We start from the raw sequence: 15285 nt of genomic DNA, 5'->3' as shown, positions 1-15285 counted from the left end.
GGCAGCTAGAGAGAAAGGTCATGTTACCCATAAAGGGAAGCCTATCAGACTCACAGCAGATCTCTCAGCAGAAACCCTACAAACTAGAAGATAGTGGGGGTCAATATTCAATACCATCAAAGAAAAGAATTTTCAACCCAGAATCTCATATCCAGCCAAACTAAGCTTCATAAATGAAGGAAAAATAAAAATTTTTGCAAACAAGCAAACAGAGATTTCATCACCACCAGGCCTGCTTTACAAGAGCTTCTGAAAGAAGCACTACACACAGAAAGGAACAACCAGTATCTGCCATCCCCAAAACTTACCAAAAGGTAAAGAGTATCTCCATAATGAAGAATCTGTATCAACTAATGGGCAAAATAGCCAGCTAGCATTAAACGACAATATTAAACTCACAAATATCAATATTAATCCTAAATTTAAATGGATTAAATACCCCCATCAAAGACACAGGAATTGAATAAAAAGCCAAAAGCCATCGGTATGCTGTATCCAGATCCATCTCATAAGCAAGGACACACAAAGACTCAAAACGAAGGGCTGGAGGAAGACTTACCAATCAAATGGAGAGAAAAAAAACAACAACAAAAAAAACAGGAGTCATAACTTTCATCTCTGACAAAATATACTTTAATAGTAACAAAGACTAAAAGAAATAAAGAGACTTGGACTCCCGCACAATAATAGCGTGATACTTTGACACCATATTGTTAATATTCAATGGATCAACGAGATAGAAAATTAACAGGGACATCTATGATTTGAACTCAGACCTAGAATAAGTGAACTCAGTCAATATTTGTAGAAGTCTTCACTCCAGGTCCACAGAACATACATTTTTTTCAGTATCACATTACACCTATTTTGAAAGTGACCACATAATTGGAAGTAAATCACTCTTCAGCATTTGCATAGCATTTCACAGATTTAAATGAAATATTGGTTGGCTATTTGTTTGTTATTTTCTTCCCTTATTCCTTCCTCTCTCTGCTGTTAAGCACAATTATCGGCATAAAAGGGTTTTTAATACCTATTTTTAATATCTATTTTTAGATTGCATTCCAACCTGGGCAATAGAGCAAGACTCCTGTTCTCTCTCCCCCTTTCTCTTTCTTTTTTTTAAAAAAGTGAGAAGTCTGTTTTTTTAACACAGTCCCTCAGCAGCTGGGACTACAGGTATGCACCACCACATCCAGCTAATTTTGTATTTTTAGTAGAAATGAAGTTTCACCATGTTGGCCAGGCTGGTCTCGAACTTCTGACCTCAAGTGATCATCCTGCCTCAGCCTCCCAAAGTGCTGGGATTACAGGCATGAGCCACTGCTCTGCTCCTTAATGGTATATCCCCACTTGTCCTTGTTGGAGTCAGAGCTGTATCCAATCTCTCTCTCCCCGTATAAAACCCCATTGAGTGGCCCTGAAGTTTATCACAGTTACTCCCCACCCCCCAAAAAAGTCTGACTTAGTATCTTTACCAAATGTCATTAATATTTTTTTTCTTTCAGAGAACTATGGAGGGTAGGGAGAAAATTATTTTGTTCTCCCCTGATGAATATACATAGTATACTTAATATTTAAAAAAACTTTAATTTCTTGTGACTAATTTGCCTTTAAACAATTGTTGCTGATTGTTTCTGCTATTTCAATGAACATTTCTGTAATCAAATTTATTCCAGTCTAAAATATAACATTTTAAAATTTCTGCAGGGTACATATGAAGGCCTCGTGTACATCTTTTCCAGTCACCAAGATAGTTCTGAGTTAATGCTAACTTTAAGCAATGTTTTCCTCAATCAAGTTTGAAAGTACATTTAAATAATGCTTCCAGGCTCTCCTCACTTTATTTTCCAAAGCATAAACACGAGTGATATATAATTTTTTGAAAACTGTTAATAGTGATAGGAAATTATCCTACTTGAAACAAAAATGTTGATCTTAACTTACTCTATTTATTGAACAATAATTGCTGAATATTAACTTGTTCAGAAACCTTATAATGTAAAGCTATTCTTAACTCTAAAACTGTAGATTTTGTGATATTCATAGTTCCTTTTTAATGAGGATATTCAATATGATAATTTCCTGGAAATGGAATAGGAAATGATAGAAGATAGAAAGATGGGGAAGGAGTGGTTATTTTCTTTCTGAGGGAGCTCTGAGTTCTGATCTTGAGAACTTTATGATGCAAATGAAACCACCTTTGCAAAGATTATGACAGTGAGAGAAATCTATCATGGCTGACTCCATCTTGCTTCTAACTTCAAAGGCTACCTGTTCCTGCTCATCCCTGGACATAAGCCTTGCTAATCATGGGAGGAATTTAGTTTATAGTCTAATTTTAAATCAAGGATGATGGCAGCTCTTCCCAAAACTAATCCATGTTGTAAAACAAATGAAAGACCACAAGGTTAGGACTATGAGAGGTGCCTGAATTCTGCTAATACATGAATATAGCTTCTATAATTCTTTACTACTCAGGAGTTATGTGGCCAGAGGTCACATGATATGTGACTTTTCCAATTACACCTATAGATAACATCACTATTTTAGTACCTAAGATTGATCTTTTGAGATTTTTTTCAGACTTTTGTGTTGTGGCAACTGACTGACCCCCATCCTGACTTGTGATTTATGACTCTAGTAGTCCCATGGCCTTCACTTGGCAGCAGGCTTGTCACATTAGGACCATATTCCATGTCCTGATGGTGGCATCCTCATCCAATCAGCAGCAATTCCCTAGTCTGCTACCCACAAAACAATCCTTGAAAAATCCTAACCTGAGTCTTGTGGGAAACTTATTTGAGTCGTAACTCCATCTTCTGTGTGGCTGGCCTTGCATCATTTAAACTCTTTACTTCAATAGTCCTCAATACCATGGTCTCAGTGAACTGGTTTTGTCAGTGCAGTGGGTGAGAAGAACCTGTCAAGCAATTACATCAAAGCAAAAGTACACTGGATAAAGTTAAACCAGCAAGGGAGCCTTCAATCAATGCCATTGCAATAGGTGAGGAAGTCCATAACTAAAGTCTGAACTCAATTTTACTGAAACAAAGAGCTACAGGGATATTAGGAATTGGGGTGATTGGATCATGAATCACTTCTTTGCTAATTGGCCTCATCCCTCAAAAAAGAAATTTACCCATATCTTTATGGCAGGAGATAGTTTACATCTTAAAGCAAGGCACCTTCAGAATGTGATCTCATACATACTTGACCAAAGGAGAGAACAGGTGATTAGATAAAGGACTTTTGCTGACTTGAGATCACTCTCTGGGGATATAGAATTTAATACGCTGCTATAACACCAAAGGATAATATGAAGATATTTCTAGAACGATTCCTAGAAACATGGAAAAATTATAGTCTACACTGAATGAAGAAATGCCAGTATTTGAATGACAGATGTAAAAGGATTAAAAGATTCAGACACATAGTGGTGCTAGGATAGCTATTTAAGACAGCTGGTAAAAACAACCAGAGGACTACATTACATATGAGAACACAAAAGCTACACTATTCACCAAATCAATAAGGACACCTCTAGGGAGAAGGGAACTAATCTCACTAAGATACTCATAGGTTGCTTCCCTTTTTAGGCCAGGGCTAGTGGGAGAAGACATCTCTATAAAACTGTGTTCACTGTTACTAACAGGAGTAACAGAACACTAAAACTACAGAGGTCAGGTGGAAAAAAAAATAAAATAAAAATAAAGCAAGGCACCCACTAAAGTTAGCTCCCACCCTGTCATAGAGACCCAGAAACTGGGAGATAGGGGTGCTGATTTCCTTGATGATAACATTGAAAAATTATATTTTCCAGATCCTTGAGAAAGACATTCTTGGGTCGTAAAAATGGCAAGAGGCTTTTTAAAAGATTTATATCACTAAGGGGAAGAAAAAGGATTTGCAATCACAACTTTGCTAAAGCAGGGGCTCTAAGAAAATGGTGGTCAGAAGGAAGCCTGTAAGAATTTTACCCACGAAGAAAGGAGCATTAAGGTCATCTTGGTTAATGAACTATCTTTTTAAAAGTAACTAAAATTACTAATCACAAACTAAGCCATTTCAAACACAACACAGAAATTGTATAAATAAAGCAAGTACTTTTAAAGATTGTAGAATTATTTTAACTCTTATCTAAACCCTTTTTGTTGAAGCATTATTTCTAAGGTTAATTAAAAAAAAGAAGGTAATTGTCCATTTTTAGGAGAATAAATAAACAAATTGTGATGTACCCATACCACGGCATATTAAGCAGCTATGAAAATCAATGTAGTAGATTTATATCTATTGTCCTTTAAGGGATCTCCAAGATATATTGTTTCAGTTGTTCAGGGCAAAATGCTCAAAGTCATTGTTGAGGTCTCTCTCACATCTCCCAATTTTTTCAGCAAAGATTGTTGGCTCTTACTTCAAAATGTGTACACAATTTACTTATTAATCTGGCTCAGCCGTCATTTCTACCTTAGGCTACAATATTAGCTACATCATTGGTCCCCTGCTTCCACAATTCCCCCTTCCAAATGTGTCCTTACATTTCAGTCAAAGTTACTTTTTCAAAACTTGAGCCAGATAAGCAAGTTAGAATACGTCACCCCTCTGCTCACATCACTAGCCAACCCAATGTGATCTGGGTCGTTCCCTCTTTCCTCATCTCACCTGCTCCTTCACTCAGATACTACCCTGCTAGCCTTTATGCCGGTCCTCAAACATGTCCAGCCCCTGTGCTTTTGAACAGGCTGCTTCCACTCTTTGAATTGCTCTTATTACAGATACTCATCACATCTAACTCTGGACCCCCTTTCAGTCTGCTAAAATCGCATCTTCATTGAGGTTAACTCTTAGCACTTCAGTTTAGAGTATAACCTGCTTACTCCCTAGTGCACGCCCATTCCGCCACTTCATGGCTTTTATCACTTCCCAGCAACTTATAATTTACTTATTTGTAGGCTTATGATTTATTTTCTCTCTCCTACTAGGATGAAATTTTTGTGATAGTACGATTTCATGGTATTGCATATAACAGAGAGCCTGGCACAGATGCTATCCATTAAATATTTGTTAAACATGTGAATTAATGATGAGTAAAAGTCTTTCTTATTAGAATGCGGTAAAAAATCCATGTCAAATATCAAACCACATCTCAATGTCCTACTGATTTCTGAGTATGCTCTTTTAACAGTCTTAGAGTTCAAACAGATGTTGTAAATACACACTAAACAAAAATGTTAGAAAAACCACAGCTCTTATATTATGGACGTTGTTTAACAGCCAAAATACAGGTATTAAAATTTAGGAATTACAAGTCCACAAATGTGATTTTTCACTGTGAAATTTCTATTATTAAAAAATATATACGAAGATCAGTATAGGTCAAGTTAGGAAAACACAAACATAAAATAAACCTTTTTTGGCTGAGTGCATTGGCTCACTCCTGTCACCATGACCCTCTAAGAGGCTGAGGCAGGAGAATTGCTTGAGGCCAGGAGTTCAGCACTACTAGCCTGGGCAACATAGTGAAACACTCATCTCTGTTTTTACTGATTTTTTTTAAAGAAAAATTTTTTACTCATAATCCTTATAAAACTATGAAAATATAATTTGTTTTTTTATGAAGAATCTCTATAGATCTGATAAAATTAATACTTTTACTGACTATTTCTTTGTGTAGTCAATACTGGATTATTAATTTGAGCAAAAGGTGTTTGTTGTTAGCTATTCTAGGAATGAAATGAAATGTACCAATGTACCAAACTGACATTTTCAAATTTTGAGTGATATTAATGAAATTATAAATATAAAATATAAATAATATGAGGCAAAGCCACAGATAGAAAATTTTCTGAAATAATTTTATGAATTTTTATTTCATTTGCTTTATTTATTGCTGACCTCTTCTTACAGTGTTTTTTTTGGATGTGTGATTATTTATAATTTGTTTGATTTAAGAATGTCTTACCAATATATACAAATGCTATGATGCATTCTTGTTAAGTAAAAGGTTAAATGTATTTTATAGCTTCTCTCTATTTGTTTAGTTTTGCTTTTAAGACATTCACATGAAAGCTAGGAGCTATAAAAATCTCGGGTAAACATGTTAGAAGGAAAATGATTTTGAGCTACATGGATAACTGCTTTTTTAAAATAAAAATAAATACATGACAAATCAAAATAAATAACTCCACCAACCAACATTATCAAGTGCTTATTTTAAAATAGCTTATTTATTCCTGAACAGTTTTGTTTGAGTTAAGCCAAAAACAATTTTTGATGGCACTCTCACCAATGTTTAAGAAATAAGATATGAGTAAAGGCAATAAATACAAATATGCTGTGATGTGCTTAAGCTACCATCTGGAAAACTCATACATGAAAATTACAAATCTTACATTTGCTATTGAATCGACTATGAAGAAAGCCAATACTTCACAGCACCTGAGCCTTGAAAGACCCAAAGTGAGACACACAGGTCTTAAAGCACTATTATAAGCCAGAAGTTATTCACTAGGCAAGAACTATATACCTTATGCTAATCATAGTTCTTGGTAACAAACAAAGGAATGTTTCTCTGGTTACTCTAATCAGATAAAGTGTCTTTTGGAAGTGTGTTGGATAGCTCCACAGGGTAGAGAAGCAGAGCTGGAATCATACTACAGCCCACTTCAAGAGCTCACAAGCCAAACAAGCTGATGTGGTTTCACTGTGCCTCCACCCAAAATCTCATCTTGAACTGTAGCTCCCATAATTCCCACGTGTCATGGGAGGGACCCAGTGGGAGGCAAGTGAATCATGGGAGCAGGTCTTTCCTGAGCTATTCTCATGACAGTGACAAAGTCTAACAAGATCTGATGGTTTTATAACAGGGAGTTCCCTTGCACAGGCTATCTTGCCTGCAGCCATGTAAGACCCCTTTTGCTCTTCCTTCAATCTTCCACCATGATTGTGAGGCCTCCCAGCCATGTGAAACTGTGAGTCCATTAAACCTCTTTCCTTTATTAATTACCCAATCTCAGGTATGTCTTAGCAGCATGAGAACAGACTGATACACAAGCAACACCAATACTGGAAAGGTTCTAACTGTCTCAGTTTCTTTGAGTTATTCTCTCTGTATTCAGTATATTCCTGGAGCATGTATCTGTAATCCTATATGCCTATGACCTAGTTGCTAGTCTTCAGGGACAGCAAGGCTCTGGCTTATTTAGCTACACTAGTCGGATAAGACACTGTCTCCCACCAAAATGCCTAAATAGTAGATTCCACAAGCAGAGAGAAAGGTTTCAGATATCAGAAGATTTTTAAATAAGTCTCCAAATACCTTTATTGCCAGCAGATCTAATTAGTTTGATCAGTCAATCGAATACTGCAATGAGGGGAAATTCTAATTTATTTAACAGTGAGGACTGCCAGAGAAGCTTCACGATGAAATATGGGAAAAAGAATTTAATTATAAGAGAGAATTTTAAAAGAGAAGGAAGAGGATATTTTTTCCATTTCATTTTGTTTTGAAAGACAAAGCAAGGAAAGAATTTTAAAAGATCCAATGACACGGAACTGTGAATATTTTCCTAACCCCCAAGATGTGCAAAGCAAGCCGATATGTGAGAACATTAGAGGACTTTGAACTACCAAAGCTGCAGCACAAGGAAGATAATCAAGCTGTGGTTTTAGAGGGACCATAATGCTCAGCAGAAAACCTGGCAGATGCTGAAGAGTATGATGTATGGATATCCTAAAGCTGGTGGTAGAAAATAGAGCAACAGTCTTAGAGACTGAGATTAAAGACCCGTGCCTGTGCAATGGTGATAAGCAATGTGTCTGCATATTTTCAAGGATTTGGATTCTTTAGGGTATGTGATATTGTCAGGATGTATGTTACTAATTTTACTTGATTGTGAGTTCCATGAGAGCTAAGAGCAGGAACTGCATTGTTTACCTGGTTGAAACTTGAAGTAGATACTTCAAGTAGATACTTTGCTGCTCTTAGCTCTCTAGGAACTCACAATCTAGTAGAATTAGCAACATACATCCTGACAATATCACATAAATAAGCAATTAGCATTAAAAATAATTTACGGGACGGGCGCGGTGGCTCACATCTATAATCCCAGCACTTTTGGAGGCCGAGGCGGGTGGATTACGAGGTCAAGAAATCGAGTCCATCCTGGTCAACATGGTGAAACCCCGTCTCTACGAAAAATACAAAAATTAGCTGGGCATGGTGGCGAGCGCTTGTAATCCCAGCTACTCGGGAGGCTGAGGCGGGAGAATTGCTTGAACCTAGGAGGCGGAGGTTGCGGTGAGCCGAGATCGCACCATTGCATTCCAGCCAGGATAACAAGAGCAAAACTCTGACTCAAAAAAAAAAAAAAAAAAAAAAAAAAAATTAACGGCCGGGCGCTGTGGCTCACGCTTGTAATCCCAGCACTTTGGGAGGCCGAGGCAGGTGGATTAAGAGGTCAAGAAATCAAGACCATCCAGGTCAACATGGTGAAATCCCATCTCTACTCAAAATACAAAAATTAGCTGGGCATGGTGGCGCACGCCTGTAGTTCAGCTACTCGGGATGCTGAGGCGGGAGAATTGCTTGAACCCAGGAGGCGGAGGTTGCAGTGAGCCGAGATTGTGCCATTGCACTCCAGCCTGGGTAACAAGAGCGAAACTCCGTCTCAAAAAAAAAAAAAAAAAAAAAAATGTCAATTTTCAGGCCAGGCATGGTAACTTATGCCTGTTCTCAGCACTTGGGGAAGTTGAGGCGGGCGGATCACCTGACATTAGGAGTTTGAGTCCAGCCTGGCCTACATGGTGAAACCCTGTCTCTACTAAAAATACCAAGAAAAAAAAATTAGGCAGAACTGGTGCTGCACACCTATAATCCCAACTACTCAGGAGGCTGACACTGCAGAATCTCTTGACCCTGAGGTAGAGGTTACAGTGAGCTGAGAATGTGCTGTTGCACTGTAGCCTGGCGGGTGAAGAAGACTCCATCACAAAAAAAAAACCTTAATAGAAAAGTCAATATTTTTAAGGTTTTTTGTTTTTTTTTTTTCCTTTCCTAAAAAAAACAGGGGTCCAGGCCAGGAACGGTGGCTCACACCTGTAATCCCAGCATTTTGGGAGGCTGAAGTCTATAGATCATCTGAGGTCGGGAGTTTGAGACGAGCCTGACCAATATGGAGAAACCCCATCTTGACTAAAAGATATAAAATTAGCTGGGTGTAGTGGGTGGTGCATGCCTGTAACACCAGCTACTCAGGTGGCTCGGGCAGGAGAATCCCTTGAACCCAGGAATTGCGGGGAGGCGAGCTTTGGTCATTGCACTCTAGACAGGGTGGAAAAGTGAAAATCCATCTCAAAAAAAAAAAAAAAGGGCAGGTTCCAACATGTTGCCCAGGCTGGTCTCCCAACTGCTGGGCTCAAGCAACCCTCCCAACACGCAGGACCTAAAAATGCCAATGTTGTGTTGAAAGAGTTTACAATGTGCTCAACTGTTTAAATTCATGTTCACTGTCAAAAATAACCACTATTGGGTATGTATTATTAAAATTGCTATGTGACTGATGGAAAAATGGAAATGTAGGCAGGCTAATTATCTTACCCAAGATTACAAAGCAGGTAACAGAGCCCAGATGCAAAACCAGGTCCAGCCTGACAACCACTACACTGGAGTGCTTATCAAAAACTCTTCCTAAACTGGCCAGGGGCAGTGGCTCATGCCTGTAATCCCAGCACTTTGGGAGGCCCAGGCAGGTAGATCCCCTGAGGTCAGGAGTTGAAGACTAGCCTACCCAACATGGTGAAACCTCCATCTCTACTAAAATACAAAAATTAGCCAGTGTGATGGCAGGTACCTGTAATCTCAGCCACTCACAAGGCTGAGGCAGGAGAATTGCTTGAACCTGGGAAGTGGCAGTTGCAGTGAGCCAAGATTGCACCACTGTACTCCAGCCTGGGCAACAGAGCGAGACTGTCTCCAAAAACAAAACACAAAAAACAAAAATAAAAACACCTATTGCTAAATTAAGAGGCAAAGAATAATACCTTGCTATTTGTCATGGTTAATTTAAGGTGTCAACTTGACTGGATTAAGAGATACCTAGATAGCTGGTAAAGTATTATTTCTGGGAGTGTCTGTGAGGGTGTTTCCAGAGGATACTGGTGTGTGAGTGGGTGGACTGAGTGGGAGGATACACCCTCAGTATGGGTAGGTACCATCCAATAGGGTAGAGTCCTGGATAAAGAAAAAGGCAGAGGAAAGGCAGAATGTGCTCTCTCCTAGAAGCTGGAATACCCTATCTTCTCCTACTATTAGACAACAGAATGCCAGGCTTCCTGGCCTTTGGACTTGAGGACACGCACCATTGTTCTGTACCCTTTACTGGATTTCCAGGCCTTCAGCCTTGGACTGAGAGTTACTCCACCAGCTTCCCTGATTCTGAGGCTGACTTGGACTGAACGCTACCAGCTTTCCTGGTTCTCCAGCTTGCAGACAGCCTACTATGAAACTTCCCAGCCTTCCTAAATGCATAAGCTAATTCCCCTAATAAAAAAGCCCTGCCACACACCTACCCACCTACCGACCCACTCATCCATCCATGCATCCATCCATCCATCCTACTGATTCTATCATTCTGGAGAACTCATACTAATGTACTACTTTAACCATACTGAGATTTTCCCCATTTTCCAAGTGAAAATACTTTTGTTATTTATCTGTTCAGATCCTTAACAATTTCTCTAGCAGGATTTTATTACTTTTCTTATAATTCATATTAACGCTCTAAGTAAAATCCTTCCTGATCTAAAAACCATATAATATTAGTGTAGCCTAAGAATACAAGATCCTTTTGGATATCAAATCAAACTCCTGGCTTAAGTTCAAAATCAATGAAAATTTCTAAGTCCCTTTCCCAGTTGCCTCTGAAAAGTCACATATTCCCTGTCCTGTAACTGATTTTTCCAGTGCTAACTGCAAAATACAGAGCAGAATAGTATCTCCTGGTTCAAACTGGTCAGCAAGAATTCCTCATCAGTATCATAATGTGTTTGCATTGATTACAGTATTAATTTCTACCTCAATTCCAGGAAAAGGAAAGCAGAGAGAGGTACCTGACTCACTGTTGCAAATGTGGGGTCTGAGCGTGGAAATGCCGAGGAGTTGAGTGACCCTGGATCCCATGTAGATTACACCTAGGGCTTTGTTTAACAGGCTAATTCATGGGGTGGACTGGCTGCATGAAATGTGCTGAGTCTTCAAAACCACTTGACCTGGGTACACTGAAATTCCAATTCATTAGTGAGAATATTTCCACACAATATTACTGATTTCCAAATGTACTGGTCAGTTTAGTGACTATATTTTGGCCTATGAAAATAACAATTTCTTCCTTTTCCCATTCCTATTTGTTTACATCTCCCACAACAAATAAACAAGTTACCAGAAAAATGGATATATGCAATTTACATTATATGAAAAGAGATTGCCCTGACACACAAATCTCACATATAAAACACAAGAAATATGGGTGCGGTGACTCATGCCTGTAATCCCAACACTTCTGGGAGGCCAAGACGAGTGGATCAGGCAGTCAGGAGTTCCTGACCAGCCTGGCCAACATGGTGAAACCCAGTTTCTACTAAAAAAAATACAAAAATTAGCCATGCATGGTGGTGAATGCCTGTAATCCCAGCTACTTGGGAGGCTAAGGCAGGAGAACTGTTTGAACCCAGAGGCAGAGATTGCAGTAAGCCAAGATTGTGCCCCTGCACTCTAGTCTGGGTGACAGAGCAAGACTCCATCTCAGAAGAATCTATCAATCAATCAATTAATCAATAAGACTTTCTGATAGGACCATTGTGAAGAGATTTTTCTTTCTAGGCAATGTCCCCAGCACATGTTGAATACTGAGAAGTGGATAACCTGTTAAAAACAACTGTACAAAAAGCAAAATTTTCCCAGAAAACGTATATTAGGCTGAAATGCGCTATTCAGGCTGTGATATCTCCCTACTTCCATAGACATTCATAGACTTTTTGGCAAGACTATCTTATATTGGAACAAATGAATTACAAATTTTTTTTCCCAAAATTTGACAAACTTTTCTACATTTCCACCTTTAATTTTATAAAAGGGAAAAATAGTGACAACCCTCATATTTACATTCAATTGCATCATCTGGCCTCATGCCTTCTACATCACTCAAATATCTAACAAAACAACATATTTTGGGTCATTTATATATATGAAAAGAAAAACAATCAAGATTTTTCAAAAAAGGTCCTATTTCAACTTATAGACATAGATATAAAAATCCTTTCTTTTTTTTTTAGATGGAGTTTCACTCTTGTTACCCAGGCTAGAGTGCAATGGCATGATCTTGGCTCACGGCAACCTCCGCCTTCTGGGTTCAGGCAATTCTCCTGCCTCAGCCTCCTGAGTAGCTGGGATTACAGGCACATGCCACTGTGCCCAACTAATTTTTTGTATTTTTATTAGAGACGGGAGTTTCATCATGTTGACCAGGATGGTCTCGATCTCTTGACTTCGTGATCCACCCGCCTCAGCCTCCCAAAGTGCTGGGATTACAGGCATGAGCCACTGTGCCCGGCTGATATAAAAATCTTAAGAAAATATCAGTACATCAAATCCAGCAATTATTAAAAGATGACAAACCATGAACACAAAATGACATTTTCAAGAATGCAAGGATGACCCAACTTCAGAAGATCTATTTACATATTTATTTACATTACTATAATTTAATAAACAAAATGAAAGAGAATATGGAACGACTTTTTATCCAAATGCTTTATATACTAAAAATAGAAAGAGACTTCCTTAATACAACAGAGCATTTATCAGAAACAAAACACAAATTGGGAAAAATATTAACATTATATTTAAAAAAATACCATATAACCAACAGAATGGACCAGAAACTTGGGAGTCACCATCACTGTCAGCCATTTCTTCCATACTCTCCTCTTCAATCCCCACCATTTCCTGACAACAGTATTACCTCAATATCTCTAGAATATGACTGTATCTCTCCACCAAAATGACCACATTCCCTGGTCCACTCCACCACTATGCCTTAATTCCTGCAGATACCTCCTAATGTGTCTCCCTGCTTCTAACTCTTTCCCTTTGCAGTGTATTCTCCACTCAGCAGCAAAATGATAGGCTGAAAATGTAAATTTGATTATGTTTCCCACACTCATCCCCAACAAAAAAAATTCAACGGATTTCTATTGTTCTTAAGATAGTGACTAAAACCTTACACATAGCTCTGCATGGTTTTAGCTCCTACCCCTACTTCCAGCTCCATTTTAATGCCATACTTCCCCCATAGCCCAGTCTCCCTGGCCAGTTCTTCCAACACAGTATATATTTTCCTGTTCCATGGGCTTTGCTGATCCTTAATGTTCACAATTCTCTCCACAACGGTCCTATCTGGTTGACACCAATTCATACTTCAGATAGTTGCTCAGTCCTTTTCACAGAAACCTCTAGTCCTCTCATTGAAGTGAAATCCTCCCTGTTCTATGCTCTCATTGTACCACGTCCCTCTCCTCCTCAGCACTTGTCAGAGTTGTAATTCTATAGGCATTTGTGTGATTCCTTACTATCTACTCCCCGCCTAGACTGTTAGGAGGCACAGGGCAGCTGAAGTCTCTTTGCTAGCACCCAGCACAGTGCCTCCACATAACAGAAGCTCAGGAGATATTTTCTGAATGAACAAATATAAATCAGTACAGTGAGGCAACATCCATGAAAGGCATAAAAACACATATGATTTGATTCAGAAATTCTAATTTGAATGAAATTACCTCTGGGACTACGGTGTATGTATTCAAAGCTGTTTATACAGAAATGTTCACGATGTCAATGTTTTTTCATAATATCCAAAATTTCTGACTTTGGTGTTCGTCGGTATGCAAAGGAAAATATCCCTTAAAAAGAATGAGGAGTTCAAGTACTTCCAAAGAAAAATGTCTATCACATATTAAAAAACAGAATGTCTAACTATCACACCATTCAATCACGTGTCCATTTGTATCTGCATTTTTAGAGTCTGAAAAGATGTGTACTAAATTATTAATGGTGGTAATCACTGAGTGAGATCAAGACTGCCTTCTACTTCATGTGTTTCTAGATTGGTTGCATTTTTTCAACAGGTTTACATTACCATTGTAAACAGACATAAACAACTTTAAAATGGTCTCCCGCTGGGGTCAGCAACTTACCTGCAAATGAGGTAGCCAGTCCTGTTTAACCCATGGGTACAGCAGACAGCAATAATTTTGCCTATAAAAAGAAAATACAGGGTTAAACAACTGAAGTACACATAAAAGTGTGTAACTTTATCACTGCCCTGAAAATGAATAACTCTGAAGAGGAATTTTTTTTAGGAACATACTATAAAGAATCACCTAACAGAATGTCAAAATTCACTGCTTCTGGGAAACTTGGCATAGTCCCAATTAGACTTAATGATGTAAACTACAGGCTTGGTAAGACACTAACAGCTTAACTGCAGTTTTGGACTGTGAAGTAAGAAAAAAAAAAAAATATATATATATATATATAGCTAAATCTGCAATCAGACAAACCCATCTAACTACAAAAAGAATACCCCTCAATAATTAATATAATTATACCCAAAGAAGTGAAAGCAACAACAGGCTATGAGAAGAATGAAATTTGTTTCTGAAAGAAACAAATAAAATGCCTTCACTCTTGATACTCAATACTAAGGACAGTTTCCATAGTACTCAACTTCTCAAAGAGCTTCCATTCCTTCTCTCATTTGGTGCTCCACACATGCCACAGGTCTATGTGCCCTGTGAAGTACTCAGGTCAATAACACTATTCAAACTTCACCATGAAAAGGCAAGGCTTGGAGATGCAAGTCAAAACAGGCAAACAGCACAAGACTAGAATCAAGCCGAATATTCTTCCCATTATGCCATGGTATTTCTTACTCCATCCTTTTAAAACATTATATCAGGAATTAAAGAAGAAACATGCAGTTTATCTGTAAAATTTGTGTCTGTGACTAGGTAACCCATCAACTTGGGAGTCTGAGGCAGGAGAATTGCTTGAATCAGAGAGGCGGAGCTTGGGGTGAGCCAAGATCAGGCCATTGCACTCCAGCCTGAGGGACAAGAGCGAAACTCTGTCTGAAAAACAAAACAAAACAAAACAACAACAACAAAAACAAAAACAAAAAAAACAAGAACAGATTGGAAGAAAACAAACAGGAGATGCAGTAATTAGAACCC

The 15285-nt window shown here is 38.4% G+C and overlaps 1 long non-coding RNA gene across 3 annotated transcripts in view; it reads right to left on the bottom strand.

The window, feature by feature from the left end:
* LOC100404780 (uncharacterized) overlaps positions 1 to 15285 on the bottom strand; it is a 54115-nt gene that overhangs the window by 20998 nt on the left and 17832 nt on the right. For 2 of the 3 annotated variants that reach the window (XR_013526090.1, XR_008476285.2), the window contains exons 2-3: positions 14248 to 14308; positions 11110 to 11277 (exon numbers count right to left, since the gene is read on the bottom strand). This is a non-coding gene — a long non-coding RNA (uncharacterized LOC100404780). Of the gene's footprint in view, positions 1 to 11109; positions 11278 to 13016; positions 13954 to 14247; positions 14309 to 15285 lie in introns of those variants that run through there. The other variant, XR_013526089.1, reaches the window with a different exon arrangement.

This window comes from Callithrix jacchus, chromosome 14 (assembly GCF_049354715.1).
Source record: "Callithrix jacchus isolate 240 chromosome 14, calJac240_pri, whole genome shotgun sequence".
NCBI lineage: Eukaryota > Metazoa > Chordata > Mammalia > Primates > Cebidae > Callithrix > Callithrix jacchus.
Note: the sequence above shows the minus strand (reverse complement) of the source record. Positions and strands in the feature narration are given on the sequence as shown.